This window comes from Arvicola amphibius, chromosome 9 (genome assembly GCF_903992535.2).
Source record: "Arvicola amphibius chromosome 9, mArvAmp1.2, whole genome shotgun sequence".
Lineage (NCBI taxonomy): Eukaryota > Metazoa > Chordata > Mammalia > Rodentia > Cricetidae > Arvicola > Arvicola amphibius.
The window spans coordinates 71,827,372-71,848,516 of NC_052055.2; the positions used below are offsets into that span (position 1 = coordinate 71,827,372).

The following is a 21,145-nucleotide window of genomic DNA, read 5'->3' on the forward strand; positions in this document are numbered from 1 at the left end:
TAAATACCTGGTATTTGAGATGTAAAGAGACCAGTTCCCTGTACTTAGGGCTGCACTAGCTTTTCCAATTATAGCGCCCTATTTTCCAAAGTCTAAAATGGACATATGTTATAACTGTCTTGGGCCCCAAGGTTTCAGAAACACCCTTAAGGCTCCTGAAATACAATCATATATTTTAGACTAATTCCTGAAGGGCTGAGTGGGGTTATCCATGACGTCTGCCAGCAGGATTGAGATCTGGTCTTTGTTTGCAAATGAGCCTGGAGCCTGGGTCTCCTGCTGGAACCAGCTCTGAACCTAGCTGGGCAGAGAGGCCCAGGCTGAGGTGGGAATGGAGAAAGACACAGCCTGTCCTCAGAGAGCAGCAGTCTGAAGGAGGCACGGCCAGTCCTCAGGATGCCCTAGGCAGACAGTGGTAACAGTGCACACAACAACCCAACAGGTTTGGGGCAGCTGGGCAGGGCCGTGCTCCCATGAGATTCACTGCCCCTGGGTGGGCAGGTGTATCTGGAAGCCACCTGTAAGGCTAGCGTGTCACCTGCAGGCAGTGTCCGTTGGTGGGGACACAGAGCTTAGTTGTGAAGGTTTACTGGAGCCATTGTGTGGCTTCATGCTGGCTGGCCAGGGCATTTTTCTGAAGAAACCCAACTGTGGTTATTAAACATTGATCATGCAGGGTGATGGGCTTTTCTGGTTGTAGCATTTGGCCCGTAGACTTGTGAGTAAATGAGCTAGAACTAATCCTGGGGCTAAACTGGGAGGCCTTCCGAGGAGGGCATGCCTCACTTGCCTAATAGCTCCGTGGGGGAGATGAGTTACAAAGTGTCAGCCCTGAGATGGCCCCTGCTCTGTGACAGGGAAGCAGCTGTCTCGGAAGCCTAGCCTCTGACACTTGTGAAAAACAGCAGAGCCAACCGTGAGGCTTACAGACCAACGGCAATTATTGGGAGAGAGAGGCGTCGCACGTAGAGGAGAGAACTGGCTGTATCCGGAGAGCTGGGTTTAATTCTGCTTAGTCCTTAATTAGCTGGCCATCACCTCAGAAATGGAGTAACACATGGCGTCTCCATAGAGATACCCTGAAAGAGAAGACAAGAAAAGGAGCCCTGGTTCAAGGGAAACACAGCCTGTCCTCACAGGGTCCCAGTCTGAGGGGGACACAGCCTGTCCTCACAGGGTCCTAGTCTGAGGGGGACATGCCTATCCTCAGGGGGTCCCAGTCTGAGGGGGACACAGCCTGTCCTCAGGGGGTCCCAGTCTGAGGGGGACATGGCTTATCCTCAGGGGGTCTCAGTCTGAGGGGACATGGCATGTCCTCACAGAGTCCTAGTCTGAGGTGGACACGGCCTGTCCTCAGAGTCCTAGTCTGAGGGGGACATGGCCTATCCTCAGGGGGTCCCAGTCTGAGGGGACATGGCATGTCCTCAGAGGGTCCCAGTCTGAGGGGACACAGCCTGTCCTCAGGGGGTCCCAGTTTGAGGGGGACATGGTCTGTCCTCAGGGACTATGAACACCTGGTCAGTGGTGTCACCCACTCATGTGGTGGGAGTCTTGCAGGTCAGAACCAGGCTGGGGCTCACAGACTTCATGAACTCATGACATTGGCCAGGTGAGGGGGCCTAGAACAGGGTCCCGTTAGTGTCTACAAACTCAGCCTCCCCTGCCTTAGGCTTTGTTTCTAGAACAATCCACTAGACTGCCCATCCATGGGAGCAGGGATCCTGATCTGCAGTCTGCACTGACGTGACCCGAGAGCTCAAGGCCAGGCCTGGTGATGTACTAGCAGCTCAAACATCTTGCTCAATTTGTTGAGAGTCCAATTTTATTTTCAAAACCAAAAAATCTTGACAAGACACTCCTATTTTGGGTAACCGTTCAAAAGCATGACCATAAACTCATTTACTAATAGAATATGAACCCCAACTGGCTGTTTGGAGCAGGGGTGGCACAATAACTTTAGAGGGGTGATCACTACCCAACAAATCTCCAGGCTTAGAGGAGAGCCACCTTCCTCTACCTTCTGTGAGCTGGGACTACAGGCAGGGCCACCACGCTGGTCTTTCTGGGCTTGGTTTCCCAGCAGATGCTAGCTGGCTTCCTTTCAGGTAGGTGCTGTTATAAACAAGAAAACCGAGGTCCAGGAATCACACGGCATACCTGGAGAACTCCAGGGACTGCAAAGCTGAGATCTGAGCTCACGTCCAACTCAACTCTCCCTTCTTATTTTTTTTCCTGAATTCCATTCAATCTTTTTTCTAGTTTTGGAACTAAAAAGATAACTTCCCTCAAACACGTTTAACCATGCATTCCCTAGGAAGCCCAAATTCCCAACAGGCAGGAGCCTCGGACCTGCTAGCAGCCCTCTACATAATGACCCTGGCCTTCCAACAAGCCATGAATTCTACTGCAAAGCAAGTGTCTGTCACACTGGCCCAACTACCTGGAATATTTCCTGCCAGTGTTCAGAGTATATGGCCACGCACAATTTCCCAGAGCTGGAAAGTACTAGGAGGCTTCGAATCTGGTCATCGCTTCTGCTGCAAAGCTCCTAACCGAGGTCTGTTGCTATCCTCAGGCCTCACTGTCTGATGGCAGGGGCGGGGAGCCAGCTCCAGCAGATTCTTCAGGGCTGAGCTGGCTGAGGTCAGCCCCCAGCGCTACTGTCTGTAGGGGCTTGAGCGTCCCTTCCCACAGTGCTCAGGCTACCGCTCCCAGTCCCGTCCTAGCTCTTCCAGTATGACAGTCTCTGAGGAGGCACAGGACAGCAGTTATTCCTTCCTGGGTGTGTCCATGTTCGTGTGTGTGTGTGTGTGTGTGTGTGTTTGCACATGTGCGTGTGTGCTTTACTGCTCCCCACTTTTTTGGGGGGGTTCAAGACAAGGTTTCTCTGTGTAGCCCTGGCTATCCTGGAGCTCTCTCTGTAGACCAGGTTGGCCTCGAACTCACAGAGATCCTCCTGCCTCTGACTCCCGAGTGCTGGGATTAAAAGCATGTACTACCATCGCCCGGTTCCCCACTTATTTTTTGAGAGAGAGTCTCTCACTGAGTCTGGAGCTCACTGATTTGGCTAGACTTGCTGATTGGCAGGCAAGCCCTCTGGAATCTCCTGTCTATCCCCAACCTTGGGATTTCAGGTGCATACCACTGTGCCCAGCTTTTTATTAGAGTGCTGGGGGTCCAGTCTCAGGCCCTGGTGCTGGTCATTATTGTCCACCTCCCTGAACAAGAGAGCTGAGGGCTGGAGCTCAGAGAAGTCGTGCCTCTTGCCCAAGGTCACTCAAGGCCTCCAAAGTCAGCTGAGATCTGAATCTAGACCTGTCAGCTCTGAAGACAATTCATCCAAGTTTGCTGAATTGTTTAAAAACACGCTGACTTTATCATAAAGTTATGAAAAATGATCCATGTCTCCCTATCTGGCTACAGCTCTGGATGTGCCCAGAGCGTCTCCAGGAGGAGGGCCAGATGCGTGCTACCCCTGGCCAGGCCTCCAGCAGGGGACATGACCAGGAGAAGGCATGTTGTTCACTGTGGTCTCCAACCCTGGTTAGCCTTTCTTTCCTTAATTTCTTTGCAAGAGTCTATAAAAATGATTTGTATTAAATGTTACCCAGTGTGTGCATGTGCACCCATGGATGTGTGTGCTTGTGAGTGCAAGCATATGAACGCCACAGCGTGCGTGCTTGTAGAGGTCAGACAGCCTTCAGGAGTCAGCGCTTGCCTTCCACCTAGTGAGTCAGGGCTTTTCCTGCTTCCCCTGGTGTGCTGTGTACTCTGGCAAGTCTCCTGTGTCTACCTGACATCTTGCTGCCAGACTGTAGGGGTTACAGATGTGAGCCCACTCAGTTGGCCTTTCCTTGGCTTCTGGAGACTGAACTCGGGTTGCCAGGCTTATGTGAATAGTGCTGAGCCATCTCCCTAGCCCTAAAAATAAATTTTAAATTAACAGAAGTATAGTTTCCAGGAGCCTTTGCCAAGCTTCCTGTCAGCCTCCATCCCCATGGTAGAGCCTTGGAGATTGTGTTAACAAGAATCCCAGGAGGAGGCCAGCGTCCCCTAATTGCAGCTTCCTGGAGCTAGGACCCACTCTGGTTTCTTCTGACATGGCCCTGCAACTGATACGGTTCAGCCTCATGAGGGACCGAGGCCACATGCCAGTGGTGGGATATCCCTTTCTAAATCTCGGCAAGGACCTAGATGTCTTGAGTGCTAGCCCTGCCAGCAAAGCAGCAGTGCAAGAGGGCTCAGAGCTGCGCTGGGACCCCGACAGCTGCAGGTCACACCCTCCTTCAGCTCTCTTCGTGGACCCCAGGACCTGCTCCGCTTTGCTTTCCATTCGGGCCGCAGAGCCTGTGTCTTCCAAAGGCAGCCACGTCCACTTTCATGTCGTTCCTTAGACAACATGCATGGTGGCCTCCAGCCACACTGTTCCAAGCTTGTCATTTTCACTTCAGGTTGTAGCTCTGGAGTCTGCTATCCCCCTGCAGGAATGCATGGAGTTTCTCTGTGTGAACACAACCCTGTTTCCCTGGGAGCTGGCAGTGAGCTGGCCAGCTTGAGGAAGTTTGCAGCCAGACCACCTGGGTTCTGGGCCTGGCTCCATTACCCTTAGCTGTGTGGCCTGGGGCAAGCTAGTAGGCTCCAGCATGAGAATGGAAGGAGCTGGGACTGGTGAAGCTCTGAGAGTGATGCCTGGCCTGCGGCAAGTGCACCCTGGGTGTTCTGGGTAATGTTGCTCTCATTAGCATCCCAGCAGGGAGATTGATAAGGGATATTATCCGACGTCCTAGGCTCTGGAGTTGTGCAGTTTGGCTTCTGGTTTCTACATTCCAGTTTCTGGCTCTTACATTAACCTCTCAGAATCCGTTCCCTTCCTCTTCCTTCTTTTGTCTCCTTCCTTTTTCCTTATGTGTGTGTTTGTGTGTGTGGTATGTGCATTTTGTACGTGAGTGTGTATGTGTGAGGACAGAGGCTGATGTTGGGGGTGCCGTTCTGGCTAGTTTTATGTTAACTTGACTCAGAGTTGTTTTGAAAGAGAGAACCTCAATGGAGAAAATGGCAGACTGGCCAGTGGGCAAGCTTGTAGGGCATTTTCATGACTGGTGATTGATGGGGCCAGCTGACTGTGGGCAGTGCCAAGTCTGGGCTGGTGGGCCTGGAGCTATAAGGAAGCAGGCTGAGCAAGCCACAAGGAGCAAGCCAGTAAACAGCACCCCCTCCATGGCTTCTGCTTCAGTCTGTGGCTCCAGTTCCTGCCCTGACTTCCCTCAGTGGTGGAATGACCTGAGAGTTGTCAGCTGAAATAAACCTTTCCCTCCCTAAGTTGCTTTGGTCGCGGTATTTCGTGACAATGCTGGGATTCCTAAGATACATGTCTCCTACCACTGCTTTCCATGGCTTCTTTTTCTCAGATGGAGTCTCTCACTGAACCGGGAACTCTCCAGTTTGGCTAGACTAGATGTCTAATGAGTGCTAGGAACCCACCTGCCCCACCCCACCCCACCTCCAGCACTGGGGTCCTAGGTGTATGCCTAGGTCCCTAGCTTTTCACAGGGGTGCTAGGATCTGCACTCAGGTCCCCAAGTTTGCACTGCAAACTTATACTTCAGCTTCTCGAATGCCAAGATTACAGTTACATGCCACCATGCCTGGCATCTGTAAGTGGGCATGTCTCCTACTACATGGCAAGGTTAAAAATGGTGCCTCGTATCAAACAGATGCTAAACAAATGTCCACAGCATGAACAAGGGCACGAGGATGGGGTGAGAGAAGTCGAAAGGGTCACATGCACTTGGATTACAGAAGGGTCTGATGGTATGTATACCTCGTCACGTGTGGGTCAGGAGGGCAGACCAATATTCTCCCCAGTGCCAAGGGCATTATGGCTTGAGGAAGACCCTAGACTGCACAGAGATTCATGAGACATACACGCATCTGTCTTTGCTGTCATCAGCAATACTCCAGCCCCCATCAAGGAGTCAAGTTACAGAAAAGCATCAAGTCACGCGTGATGGTTGAGTGTCACCTTGCGAGGCTCTGGAACCACTGAGGAGACAAGCCCCTGGGCGTGGCCATAAGGGGTCATCTAGTTTAACTGGGCATGGCTATAAGGGTCATATAGTTTAGGTTAACTGAGGTGGGAGGACCCATCCCGAGTGTGGGTGGCACCAACCTGTGGGCTGAGGTCTCAGAATAGAAAGGAGACCAAGCTGCGCACTAGCATGACTGTCTCTCTGCTTCCTGGCTGTGGATACAGTGTAGCAGCTGCCTCCTGCTCCTGGTACCAGGCTTTCCCAGCGGTGATGGAGTGAGCCAAAGGAAACCCTTCTTTCCTTAAGTTGTTTTTGCCAGAGTATTTTGACCCAGCAATGAGACAAATAACTGATTTACCATGCCGCTGGTATCCTCCCTAAGACTCCAAAGTATATCTGGCCGTGAGGTGAGCAAACTCACTGGTATCTACCTTACAGACTAGAAAGTATGTCTGGCCATGTCATGAGCAAACCAAACCTGGAACTTTCTAGAGCTTCCTGAAGAATGACAAAAAAGCAAAAGTCGTACCCGTGTGGCTTTACCTGGGGTAGTGGCTCCACCCTACTCAGGGTCCCTGCCTTGGAGAGAGGATTGCCTCGACAAGACCCTGGCACCTCCTTCTACATTCGTTCTGATGCTCCAGTTCTTATTTGAAGGCATCTAGATGGCACATCGGCCCCCTGTCCAGGGCTGTCATCAAAGGTCTAGCTTTCAGTTAAACCAGCAATTGTTAGGGTTATCAAAGGTCTAGCTTTCAGTTAAACCAGCAATTGTTAGGTGCCCCAAGGCCGGGCACATTCCCTCTATTATGTCTTGTTCAGAAGTGACTTATCTGTTCAAACACCCCTCTCTAGACCGAAAATCCCACAGGGTCCCATAACATCCCTTACTTCTCTTGCTACCACCCCTGGAGATCATCAAGGGGGTACATAATGCAGTGGTATCATCTTTTGTGTCCCCAGCCAGCACAAAGACAGACCGTAGTTAGATGAATTGAATGCATACATCCAACCAGACACTGGTCTAGTTTACTCTCTGTTGCTATGACAAACACTGTGGCCTTAAGGAAGGAGAGAATGTATTTGGTTTAGATGACCAGTTTACATACATCATGAAGGGAAGTCAGGGCTGAACTCAAGCCGGAACTCAAAAGGTGGAATTTTGCTTGCTGGCTTGAACACCCTCACAGGTTCATGCTTGGCTGGCTTTCTTATATACAGCCCAGGACTACCTGCCTAGGGATGGTGCCGCCTGCAGTGGGCTAGGCAAGCTTGCGTTATTTAGGAAGCAAGACAATCCCCCACAAACATCAACAGGATGATCTGATCTCGGTAATTCCTTAACTTTTTCCAGTGCCTCTAGGCAGTGTCAAGATGACCAGGGCAGACACTTTATAGACATGAACTCCTGTAATCCTTACAACCCTGATATCGATCCTTCATTTACAAAGAGGAAACTAAGGCGCAGGGTTGTGGAGTCATTCGTATTTGGTCACCCAAGTGAGAGATGACAGGATTCCAATTCCCATATCCTGGACGCAGACTTCTCTCTACCTCCCTTGGAGCCCTCACATCTGTGGAATAACAGGCGGGATTCTGGAAGGGCCGCAGGCAGGGGCGCTCTTGCTGAGAACTGGTGAGCAGACTTAGTTTCCAGACTGATCTGAGAACTGAAGTCAGCGGCTCGGCATCTCAAGGCCCCTTGGCCCTGGCCCCACCTCTGCCTTGTCCTACCAACCTCCTGGCCAGACACAGGCGGCCCAAACAGGGCTTCGTTGCTAGGACCCTGCCTGGGATGCCTTGCCTGATATTGCCCACCTCTGAGGGAACCCAGCCTGTCCCTGGGCATGGCTGTCAAGGCCCTCTAGCCTGGCCTGGATGCAGTTGCTCCCAAGTCTCTTCCCGTCTGTGTTTTTCTCCCTTCCTTGTAGGCCCTCTGAAGTCAGGAATGTTGCCTCCTTCCCCACTCTGCTTCTGTGACCTTCCTGAGAGGTCAGTGCTCAGGACAGGACTGGAAGAGTCAGACTGCCCGAGGTCCATCCCTTGCCCTGTTGTGTGGCTCTGACCAGTGTTACTTAATTTCAATGGGCTCCATTTAACTTAACATGGACATCGTTGTTGCAAGGTTGTTGAGATTAGACTGAGGAGAAGGAGCGTTACGACACTGACAGTTTCAACAGGGATGCATTTGAGTTCCATGTGCATTTGGTTAGCGATGTTCACATACCTTCTTAGATACAGGGCCAGTTCTCGTGGGGAGGGAGGGAACCAGCAAGCCAGAGTTGGGCTATCAGGACATGCCCAACTCTTCCTTAAAGTCATCCCTGGCCTGGGCAAGGGGAGGAAGAAACTCCTCTCCCCGGGCCCCCTCATTCTAGGAGCTCCTAGGGTGTGTGGTGTCTCTGAGAAAGATACTGAAGCCTTGCCTTAAAATTCATATTTTGGCGTTGAGGTTCAATTCTCTACCTGATGCATCAAATGATTCTGTTTTGTTTCTCTAAGTCTTTATCATCCTTGTTTATCCAGAGCGTTGCTAGGCCCAGAAGGTTGAGCCTCAGTTGAGCATCAGTGATTGTGATCACTTGCAAAAAACGGACACCCTTGTACTGTTCTGTCCCCTGCTGTTCCCGCCGGCAGCTCACACCCTGCATTCCTGCCATCCCTGGCCATGGCTTCCTAGTTAGATGGGAGTGACAGGTGACCCTGAGCCTGCACCGACACGAGGGAAGTGTGTTTCAGACTGTACACTAGCCCTCCGAGGCATAGACTGTTATCATCCCATGCCCTGACAGACAGGGAAGCAAAAAGGGCTCTCTCTGTAACGGCATGTTTCAGACTGTACAGTAGTCCTCTGAGGCATAGGCTTTTATGATCCCATTTTCCAGATGGGGGGGACTGAGGCACGGAGAAGTGAAGTGAGTTATTCACAGTTCAGGCACAAGTTTGTGGCAGATAGATGGCCTGTGCCCATCTGACCTCTCCTGGGCCCTGGAAGCCCTTTCAAATGCCAGTCTCCTGGAGATCCATCCTCACCTTTTTACTGTGTTCTGGATTCCATTTTGTCTCTGAAGAAACTGCTCAGGGAAGGCTGCCTGGCCCCACTCCTCTGCAATTCTAGGGGCAAGTGAGGCTCCCCAGGCTCCCCGTGAGGCACCCAGCCGGTGCGGAGCAGCCTGCTCACTCTCATGCTCCTCTACCCCCCGCCTCATGTGGCAGGCAGGGCAGGGCTCACCAGGTGCGGGTTCAGCTGGGCCCACGAAGGCTCGGAGAGGCCAAATGGGCTGGTGAGAGTGCTTGCTTCTCTCACACAGGCCCCACAGCAAGTCGTTCACAGCTTCCTGTGGTTCCAGCTCTAAGAGACTGGGTGTCTCTGGCCTCCTCAGGCACCTGAACACCTTCTTACACATATGCACACGTATGAAAAAGCATGTATAGGTGTATAAATCTATACCTATCCATACATAGAAAGGCACGTCACACAGGCATGTACATTCACAAGTATATGCAAGTACAGTCACGCAAGCACAAACAAGAAAATTCACAAACACTTTGACACAACCATACACTGTACAAATGAACACATACAAACATACATAAACACGTATGTGCACACCCATGCGGCACACACAAAGGCACCTACATCTTAGCACGCATGTGCCTTTACTGCAGGTTGTTGCCTGGCCTGTAGGGAGGTGACAGGGGAGTGTTGATCTGTCCGGGTCTGGGGGTGTCTGGTACTCGGGGTGATCGTATCCTGGCCCCTCGCTTGGCACATCATCCTCAAAGACCTACCTTGGGTTGAGACAGTGCTGGGTCAATTATCTGCTTGTTACAGTTCCCAGACTGTACAAAGATTTGAGGGTTCCCCCACAATCCATTGCCTTGCCCCAAGACTGGCCCTGGCCCTGTGTGCTTCATGGCACCCCAAAACCTGCAAGATGACAACTCACATAGATATGAGAATGGGGACAAGCAAATTGGCCACCAGGAGTGGCCCTTTGGGCCAAACACGGAGTGGAACCCAGTCTGTCAGACTCCAGGTCACCCACACTGGTTGGGTCACGCTTCTGAGGTCTCCTCTGGGACTATCACACAGTAGATACTCTGTCAGTGCAGACAGCTATTGACCTGAAGGGCAGCACCCCTGAAGGGGCCAGGGTCTGACAAGGGGTTCAGAAACCCAGGACTCTGAGGCAAAGCCAACTCCCTTCGTGTTTGGGATCCCCATATTCTTCACACCCTCCTAGAGGGTGTGTCTACAGGGCTGAGGGGGGCCCAGGCTTCTTCTTCCTTTCCTCCTCCTAACTCTGGCTCCCGACCCCCAGCTCTCCTCAGACACATTCCTCTCCTCAGACATTCAGACATTCGCTTCAAGGGCTTGGTGGTGATTTCGGGCAGGGTTTGATTTGCTCTCAAGCATTTCCTTGAGTGGCCCCTGGGTGTTTGCTCTGATCCAGATGGCATCCAGATGCAAGCCTCCCTCCCCCAGCTTGGGTCTTCGGGCTGGGGGAGCCCCGTCCTGACCTCCACCTCACACCCACCTCCCTGCCCCCGCAGCTTTGTTCCTCCAGCCTGAGGTCAGGGCACGGACCAACACCTCTGCCTGCGGCTCTTTCCAAAGCTGGGCTCCTGGCCATCCCATTATTGGTCTCCCTCAGCCTTTGTTCATTTCCACAGGTCATTGCTGCAAGAGCCAAAACAAATGTCAGCGTGATAATGAGGGAAGCTGTGATGCTGTTCTGCCCGTTGGGGCGGGGAGGGAAAGACCGGGTGTGTGCCGGAGCCAAGGAAAGGAACACATGCTTGGAGCCTTGGACCTCCAGCCCAGCTCTCGAGGGACCAAAATCCAGACCAAATGAGGAGGCCAGAGGCATAAGTGACAACTGCTCTGGTAGTGACAAGACGAACAAGCACCCAACAACGACTATCTAAAGATTCCCTCATTCAGTCCTGTGAACAAGGTGTGAGTGCTCCCATTTTACAGATGGGGAATCTGAGGCCCAACAAGGAGAGTACTTTTTAGTGGAATAACTTCTGCGTCACAGGCACTACATAAAGACCGGAAGCTGACTTTCAACGGAGGGCTTTCAGAGCCCCCAGGGGCTTCTGGGTAGCCTGCCCAAGCCAGGCTTTTGGGAGCTGTCTCCAGATGCCCTTCCTGGCACAGTGACGACCAGCCTGGTGAGAAAAGCCCTAGGGAACCCTGGTGGAAGTCCTGGGCAGGAATTCCTGTGTGCAAAATAGCCCCAGTGTTTCGGAAACTGTGGGTCCCAGGCCTCCCTGCTCTGCCCAGTGCTGGACTCTAAACCCAGGAGTCAGCCCAACACTTGGCAGCCTGGGAGGCAGGTGGCCCTCGCTGACCCACTCTACTTCCCATTAGAAGTTAATATTTATACATCCAGCAGGCCCTGCACTGCTGCTGTGGGCATCACAGAGGATGGGTCTTCGCTGGCCCCGGGAGAAACCCCTAGGCTGCAGGTGTCTGTCTCCCTGACCCCCCCCCCACACACACACCCCAGCTGGAGGAACGGGCAGGTGTGTGTTCCAATGGACCATCTTCTTTGTGAGGTATACAGTCAAACTTCCTTGACATAAAACAGGGCATTTGGCCCCAGCTCAAATGTACAGGGCAGACATTTCCTAGAACTGTTGGGCACTGGCCCTCACAGGTGTGGGAGGAGGCAGCGGCAGAGGCGGGGTCAGGCCTCCCAGCCAATCAGAGTCAGGTAGCTGTGGGGACCCTACCCTGCCTGCCAGGTCCTGAGGGCCCATGGGAGGAATCCACCTTCTGGCCTCCCTAGTCTTAGAAAATACCAGAGACAGGCATGCAGAGAATGGGCACAAAGTGGCACAGCTCACTGGCTCCCTCTTCCCATAGCTCTTCCAGGTGGCCTTCTAGCATGTGAGGGCCAGTCCTCCCTCCTGCTTTGGCCTGCTGTCCCTCCCTCCAGCAGCCCTTCCTTCTTCCCTCACATCCTTCCTTCCAATCTTCCTTCCCTTCCAGAGTCTAGGTGAGCTCAACTCTGCAGCCAAAGAGAAAGAGGACAGAGAATCCGTGGGCCAGCTGTGGGCCAGCTGTGGGCCAGCTGTGGGCCAGCTGTGGGCCAGGATGCCCTCCCTGAAGAAGCCAGGGATCTGGACCCTCAGAAGTATTGTAGGTAGCTCTGGGAACAGTGCTCAGTAAGCAGAGTGCTAGCCTAGCACACCCAAAGCTGTGGGTTCCACCCCCAGCGCTGCACAGAGCAGGCATGGTGGAACACGCTGTTCAGGAGGTGGAGGCAGGAGGTTCAAGGTCATCCTTGGCTTTATAGTGGCAGCTTAAGGCTAGCCTGAGCTACATGAGACTCCACTCTCAGAGCAAGGGTAAGTGGGGAGATGTTCCCAGTTTGGGCAGGAGGAGGCTTTCTTCACCAGACTCTATAGGTTGGGGGTACCCACACCTTGGGACTGGGGGTTCTCAGGTGGGCTCTCTGACACCCCTTGGCAGAAGCAGTGAGTGCCTGAGGATTTCAGTGATGGCCAGAGGGAGGGGACACTTTTGCCAGCGGTGCTGGTAGTCGGGTGGCTTGGGAGGGAACCCGGGGCTGGCACACCATTCCCCACAGGTTAATGTTTGACTTGGAGCCATGTGTTTTTCCACTGGGTATTTTTATCCTCTGTACCTGGCCATGGGCAGCTGGGTGCTGTCCTATGTGGGCACGGAAAGGGGGGAGCAGCTCAGCTGGGGTGGCTTTGGGAAAGGCCTGGCTGCAGGGAGGCCGGGGGCTTTAGAGGAGAGAGCCGTGTGGATCAATTCCTTTTCTCATCACTGTGACCAAATGCTTGACAGAAAAGCAATGTATGGGAGGAAAGGTTTGTTTTGTTTGTGGTTTGAGGGTGCAGAGTCCATCATGACTGGGCGGGGCCAAAGTCAAGGCTGCAGGAGTGCGTCACTGGGGCTCCTGGCATCCAGGCAGACAGAAATGGAGAGAGGAGGATGCTGATGCAGCTTGCCTTCTCTGTTTTTGATTCAGTCCATGGGTCCCAGCCCACAGGATGGAGCCACCCACCTTCAGGTGGTCTTCCACCTCAGTTAACCCCCTGGGATCACCTTTGAGGACTCATCCGTTGTCTCGACACCTAGTCAAGCAGACAATGAATGAGCCAATAAAAGTCTATGCCTTGTCAACTTGACTTTCAAACACATCACTGTGTGTGTGCAGGTGTGTGAGCGGCGTATGGTGCATGCTCAGGTGTGTGAGCAGTATATGGTGTGTGCGCAGGTGTGTGTACGGTGTATGGTGTATGTACAGGTTTTGTGAGCAATGTATGGTGTGTGTGCAGGTGTGTGAGCAGTGTATAATGCGTGTGCAGGTGTGTGAGCAGTGTACAGTGCGTGTGCAGTTGTGTGAGCAGTGTATGGTGCGTGTGCAGGTGTGTAAGCAGTCTATGGTGCGTGTGCAGGTGTGTGAGTGGTGTATGTGAGTGTGCAGGTGTGTGAGCGGTGTTTTGTGCATGTGCAGGTGTGTGAACAGTATATGGTGTGTGTGCAGGTGTGTGAGTAGCATATAGTGCGTGTGCAGGTTTGTGAACGGTGTATGGTGCGTGTGCAGGTGTGTGAGCGGTGTATGGTGAGTGTGCAGGTGTGTAAGCGGTGTATGGTGTGTGTGCAGGTGTGTGAACAGTTTATGGTGCGTGTGCAGGTGTGTGAGTAGCATATGGTGCGTGTGCAGGTGTGTGAGCGGTGTATGGTGAGTGTGCAGGTGTGTGAGCGGTGTATGGTGAGTGTGCAGGTGTGTGAGCGGTGTATGGTGAGTGTGCAGGTGTGTGAGCGGTGTATGATATGTGTGCAGATACACTCACCCCTGTGTCACACAAACACATAGTCACTTTGTCCTGAATCCTCCCAGCTCTGGGTCCTCCCTGCTCTGAGTCCTCCCTGCTCTGGGTCCTCCCTGCTGTGGGTCCTCCCTGCTCTGGGTCCTCCCACTCTAGGTCCTCCTCATTGTGGGTCCTCCCTGCTCTGAGTCCTCCTCCCTCTGGGTCCTCCCTGCCCTAGGTTCTCCCAGCTCTGGCATCCAGCCCTCTCTGTCTCTGTTTCTCCCTCAGAGGGAGGGTCTGACAGACTGGACTGTGCAAGCCCAGTGTCCCGAGTCTTCCTCACACACAATCAGGGTCCAAGGGAGGGAAGTTCTCAAAGGCTACCCAACCCAAGACTCAGCTGATGCCAGGTACCAGCTAGAGTAACGACAACATCCTTCCTGTCCCTTCCTGAAGCTCAAGATGGGCCTGGAATTGGTCCTCAGGTGTGGCAGTGTGATTGCTCATCTTCACCATCAACTCGTCAGCCTTTAGAATTACCTAGGCTGAATTATTTGAGGTAGAAAGACCCACCCTCAATGTGCGCAGCACCATCCTATGGGCTGTGATCCTACACTGAATAAAAATGAACAAAGAAGAAAGCCCTCCAAGGCCAGGATCCTTCTCCCACAGCTTCCTGACTGTTGGTGCAGTGTGGTCAGTCACCTCATGTCTCTGTCTTCCATGATAGAGGTCATATGCTCAGATAGGAGCCAGGGAGATGTTACGCACCTGAGCTCAGCCCCTAGAACCCGCATCAAAAGCCAGATGTGGCTGCCGGCATCTGTAATCTCAGCACTCTTGGAGTGAGACGGGAGACATGGGAAGTGGCCAGAGACTCCAGTACAGCAGAAACCATGAGAGGCCACGCCTCAACCCAAGGCAGAAGGAGAAACTGGCTCTCAGGTTGCCCTCTGACCTCAACACACCGTAGGTGCTAAGGTACATGCATGTAGCTGCTGTAGCACGTACATGCTGTGGCGTGTGTGAGCCTACACGCACATGCATGTGCACACACACCATTTTTCGCACCCATGAGTCGATACAAACCCCTCCATAGTTGCTTGTGTCAGGTATCTTTTATCACAACAGTGAGACAGTGACCAGTATGGTGGGGGAGAGGCTGTGGATCCTGGGGTCAGCCTACTCACCAGGGACCCCAGCTCTACTGCTCCAGGTGGTCCTCTATTGGGTAGGCTGCCTGCAGCACGGGACTTTTGAAGGCTGAGATCCTTCGGGATGGGGGCGAGGCAGTCTACAAGCCCTTTCCTTTCAAGGTCATGGGGAGGAGTCCGAGTCATTGCCTCTGGGCAGAAGGTGGGAGTCCTCCATCTGGGCCGGATAACGGGGTGACTGTGTTTCTAGCTGGCAGTCAGTCACCTCATCTGGCTGGATCTCCACTGCCCCCACCTCTGCCCTGTCATCACAACAGAACAGGTTCCATCCCAAATTCAACTGAGAAGCACGCCGTGAGTCCTGTGGTTAAATCCACATAACCCCTCACTCCCTCCTATTGGAGTTCTCCCCTCAGCCCAACCCCGGCACTGAGTACAGCTGCCTCCTGCCACGCACTTCCTTGTTTCTCACCAGCCACATGTCCTTCCTGAAATCTGCCCTTCCGTTCTTGCCATCTCTTACCCTAAGTCAGGGAAAGGAATGCAAAGATGGTCTACTATTCCTGCCCCATGGCCTGATGTTACCTGTGAGACGTGGCCTTCCTCCTTGGCTCAGGTGGGTGTGCCACTCTTGGTTGCAGAAGCCAGAGTCTCCAACACTAAGGCAGACGGAAGAGTGGTTCTCAACCTGTGGGCCGCGACCCCTTTGGGGTCACATGTCAGATATCTCCTGTATCAGATATTTATATTATGATTCATAACAGTAGCTAGATTACAGTTATGAAGTAGAAATGAAATAATTTTATAATTGGGGTCAGCACAACACGAGGAACTGTATTGAGGGGTCGTAGCGTCAGGAAGGCTGAGAAACGCTGCTCTAGACGGAGACACGGTCTCAGGCCACTCCGCTGGAGTTCCTTAATGCTGCTGTTTCCCACAAGGTCATGTGCGGGATGAAGGCTCAGACTCTGGATTCTCACTCTGGGGGGAATTTCAGGTTGTCCCTCTGGGGACACCAAGGAGTTGCGGAGTTGGGAAGGCTCCACCCACACTGTCTCAGGCTTTCTCTGTGCAAGGAGCCGAGGATACAGGCTTGCACCGATTCTCTGAAACGGAGGAACCGGTTCCTCATCTGGTTGACGGAAAGGGGGAATTCCGAAGACCCAGCTTTGGGCCCTGGCTTTGCATCCAGCTCAATGCTGCATTTCTTAGAAGCCCATTGCTTTCCCCGAGTGCCCTCCCACCTCCAGCTATGGGCCCAAGTTTGGCAGATGGATCCACGGAAACTTTGTGTTTAGAGAGGGACACATTCATACTTCTAGAATGCTCTACTTAGAGTGATCAGAATGGAGGAAGACCACACCCCATCACCAGATGCTCACCAAACCTCATGCCTCTCCCAGGAACATTCTGGATAACTAGATGAGGCACCTCTCCTCTTCTTCCCCGTGGTCCTCAGCTCTCCCTTGTCCCCCCCTGGTCAGTGCAAAGGGCTCTTTCTCCTTGAGTTATGGCCTGGGAAATATTCAGAATGGAGCAGATAAGCCTGAAATCCAGAGACACAGACATAATCCCAAGTATTCAAGAAACTGAGGCAGAAGGATTTCATGGATTTCAGTAACTTTTCTCACTGCTGGGACAAAGGACACTCAAGGAAGAGAGGTTTTCTTTGAGCTCACAGCTCAAGGGTGTAGTCCGTTTGTCAGGGGTCATCACAGCAGCAGGAGTTTGTAACTGGGGGTTTCTCTCCCACCTGCCGGTTCCCCAATAACCAATAACCACTCTGAGGTTTAATATTAATTTCAAACTATTTAGCCGATGGCTCAGGATTCTTACTGGCTAGCTCCAACATATAAATTGACCCACTTCTAATAAGCCCTGTGTCTTACTGGCTCTGGCATCTTCTTCCTCCGGCAGCTGCTGGCATGTGGTCCTCCTCCCCCCATACACACTCTGCCTTCTCGCTCTTCGCCCCTCCACCCCGTTTGTATTTTCTGCCTAGCTGTATTCTGCCCTGCCATAGGCCAAAGCAGCTTCTTTATTAACCAATGGTAATAAAACACACTCGCGTTATACCGAGGGGCTTCCCACATCAGGAGTGTGAGACAGTGTGCACAGTCAGGAAGCAGAGGGAGACAAATGCTCACGTTCAGCCCATTTTTCTTCTTTTATTCAGGCCTGGACCTGAGCCCACGAGATGGTCCTACCCGCATTTAGGGTGGCTCTCCCACCTCATTAACTCGGTCTAGGAACTCCCTCGCAGACAAGCCCAGAGATTTGTTTCTGTGGTAGCTCTAAACCCTGTCAAGCTGACAACCACCATTAACCACAATGCAAGTGCAAAGTCAACCTGGGCAATTTATTCAGACACTGTCTCATATAGGCACCTATAAATAAATAAAGTGAATCTCCAAAAATATTTTAATGTTAAAAAAGGGAGCGCCAATAAGATGGCTAAGAGGGTAAAGGTGCTGACCATGCAAGCCTGGCAACCTCAGTTGGATTCCTGTAACCCATGTAAAGGTGGGAAGAACCATTTCCACAAGGTTGTCCTCCGGCCGCCACACATGATCCTTGGCATGTGCACTCCCCCTAGCGCGTGTGCATGCACACACATCTCTCTCTCTCTCTCTCTCTCTCTCTCTCTCTCTCTCTCTCTCTCTCTCTCTCTCTCACACACACACACACACACACACACACACAATACCAACAATAATAAAGTGAAGAAGCACTGGAAGTCTAGTCCATAGGAAGAACACATGACTAACATGTGTGAGGCTTTGGGTTTGATCTCCAATAAAATTATAGAAAAAAATAAAAATAAAAGAAGCTGCATCCCTGGGAGACAGATGCCCAAAGAATGTGGCCTGAACATCAGTTCAAGAGAGTTCCTGCGTCACCACGGTTGCTTAAGTTGGGTGCTACTGTACTCTAGCCAGGGCCCTGTGCCCTGGCTTCTGCATCTGTGCTCTCTGTCTACTTCTGGGTGCAGGTGACTCCTTTGTGTCCATCTTGTTGGCACACGGTTGCCATTCAGTGCCTCTGCCGCTCAAGGCACAGGGACAAACGGCCTCCATACTGAACGGTGCAGATACTGCACCTCTCCATGCATTGCGGGAAACTCTACTGGATTCCTCCCTGCTGATGCTTGCTGAGTGCAGACATGGAGCAAAGGAGACGATCCTCCAGTCGATAGACTAAAATAATAATTAACGACAACGATAACAGAAGCTACGATTTGCTGAGAGCTTCCTCCAGGGCAGGCCCCGTGCCAAACTCATAATCCTTACCCAATCCCGGGCTCAAGGAGGTTACTCAGGGTCACTGGAGCTAGCAAGTGACTCAAGGTTTGCGTGACTGAGTCCAGTCCACTTTCCTCTGCTTCAGCCCCACCCCCTGCCATGCCCCCAGGAATTTAGAAGCCCCGGGGGAAGGGAAGGAAGGCAAGCAGCAACACTCATTTTACAAGACCAGGAATTAAATAAATCAGCACATAATTAACATCATCACATTTCCCTGAGACCGCTGACTAGAACATTGTGCTAATGAGGTCAAGGTGTCAGTTTCGAGCCCCGTGAGCACAGTGCAGCAGCCACTGTGGAAGAACCAACCCACCACCCTGGAATGGGGCCCATTCGGACCTTAGGGGTGTGTATCTTCGGAGCAGACAGGGATCTAGACAGTGAGTCTGAGACCTAAACTGGCTGCTCCCTTCTGGAAGGTGACCACCCTGGGGAGATACAGGAGGGGACTTACAGGGCCTTTGGAGGGTTTGGCTTGGCTCTGAAGATCTATCTATCTATCATCTTGTAAGGACAGCATTATTGTTTGGAAAGTTGTCTGTCACCTCCCCCAGAGAGTAGTGAGAGCATATAGTTCATTAGAGATGAGGACTCCTTGTGGGCAGGAGGGGAGTGTGTGAGACAAACGTCTGCACAGTGACTAAGGCCATGAGAGGACAAATCAGCTGTTAGTTTGTGTAAAGTCTCCTTCTCTGGGCCTAGGAGATGGCTCAGTGGGGAAAGGCGCCTGATAAGAATAAGACATCTCCAATTAGGCTGAATCAAACCAGATCAAAATGCCCACTGTTTTATTAAGAATGACGCTCTCAGGTGGCTGAGCGCATGGCAGGGAGATAGGACAGCAGGGAGCCCATGCAGATCCCAAAACCACACGTTTCTTCTTTGGGAATTCACATAAATACCCTGTGGGAGTGGTCCTGACCACCCCCCAGGGAGGAGGCAGGACCTGGCATGCTTGGATTTGGAGTCCAGAGCAATGCAACTCCCAAGCCAGGGTCTGGGCTCCCAACTTAGCTTCTACCTCAGTTTCTTCCTTTGCATCCCACATGGAGATCTGTCCTGAGGCCTCCTTGGGATATAGGGCAAATTCCTTGCTTACTTACAAAGCATCCTCTGCACACTGCTCCAAAAACAAAACAGTGGGGGACTTTGCTGTTCTGTCCACTGCTCTCTGGCTTAGCCTCTGAACAGACAGTACGAGGGCCAATAAACAGGCCAGTGAGGTGGTCCTGGGTGGTGTGGCTGGCTGCCAGAAAAAGCCAAGGAACATCTTCTTCACCCTTGTGGCCAGCAGAACTTGGAAGAGGGGTAGCTCCCACACCCCCATGGCCGGGGTTTCCTGTGGCCCCCAGGCCTAGGTCTGTCTTGTAAATAGTTTAACTGTGTTTACATAGCAGTAATATGCGTGCTACCTTTCGCAGCCACCGCATTCCAGAGAGCAATCTTGGGTGATTTACCTTGCCCTGCAGGGTTGCCAGTCCCTGCAGTGGGTGGGTGGCCTCTGGGGCCACCCCCATGGTCCTGGAGAACTGTAGGTGCCCCACCCACCAGGTCCTACCATGTGTGTGTTCCAAATGGGGATTCCTCGTCAGGCTAGGGGGTGCGGTGCCCTAAGGAGTCTGGGGAGCTGTAGGGGCCATGGTATCTCACCCGAGCTCTTCTCACCTCTGTGCTACAGGCAGCTAAGTTAGAACCTTGCCCATCACGTTTATGGAGATGAACGTGGTGGCCTTTAGTTCCACTTTCAGGGTTAGCCCTGGCATCTGGTGATGCAGCACAGAGATAAAAATAACAAAGTGCTTTTGTTAGACTCTTCCCAGGTATTTTGGAAGTGCGGCTGCGAGTCTCTCGTATAGACATGAAGCCGAAGCCAGGCCACCATACAAGCTGAGGACATCGTGACTGAGGAACAGAAGAGTCCAATGCAAATGGGACCGCCAGTCCTGAGGTTTCTCAGCCCTGCCACTTTGACTCCCAGAATGGGAAGCATGACCAGTTGGAGATATGGGGACCAAGGATTTGCCGGACACCTATGGCACAGTTCACACGCATGAATGCTGTGTGTGCAAGGACCTAGGGTTCACTAGGTGAGAAATGGGTGCCCCCCCCCACAAATCTACATGTGTGCATATAGCCTGTGGGTGAATCCCTACACATCCTATCCACCCAACCCCTTAGGGTACGGCATGCAATGCACAGGACAGTAAGATCCAGCCAACATGGTCCTCCTTGTTGCTAAGAGCCTCCACCTTCTGGGGATGGCAGACCCACCTCTGGAGACCACACTTCCTGCTCAGTTCTGCACAACTAGGAGATCTTGGGATCTCCAGCAACAGCTCAACCAGGGACTCCCGGCGGCCTTGGTGGGCCTTTCTCAGCATATGGTGGAATCAGTAGCAGTGTCCCAGAGAGGCCAGGTGGGCTCAACCCCCAACATCTGCCTGACCTTCTAGCAGCTGCTGGCTGCCTGCCTCCCACAGCTAGCAGAAGGACCACAGCAGGAGACTTCCAGATGCCCAACCCCTGGGCTAGCCAGCCCTACCTCACAGGCAACAGGGGACCAGATCTTTACATGGTAGCCTCTGCCATAGACTCCCAAGGGAAGAGGTAGGCAAATTACACACTGGCCTGGACTGACTTCCTAGACGTGATGCCTGAAAGGCCAACTTTTGGTTTAAGACCCAGCTATTGCCTGCTTAAAATTCTTAATTTTGCTTTGTTGTCTGTTTTGTTTCCTTTTCTTTCTGAAAATCACATTGGCAGTTATGCCACTGGCTGAGGCTTTCTGGGGGTAGGGCTGGTACAGACCCCCCCCCCCCCAGTCTGACTTCCTGCACACTGCTGCATGACCCTCAGCCTC

General features: G+C 52.5%; 1 long non-coding RNA gene across 1 annotated transcript; it reads left to right on the forward strand.

Moving 5' to 3' along the window:
- Window positions 1–12,152: 12,152 nt before the first annotated feature.
- Window positions 12,153–20,704, forward strand: LOC119823913. The gene is made up of 3 exons (XR_005286998.1): window positions 12,153–12,392; window positions 20,095–20,372; window positions 20,464–20,704. It is a non-coding gene; the product is annotated as an uncharacterized LOC119823913 (long non-coding RNA).
- Window positions 20,705–21,145: the final 441 nt, after the last annotated feature.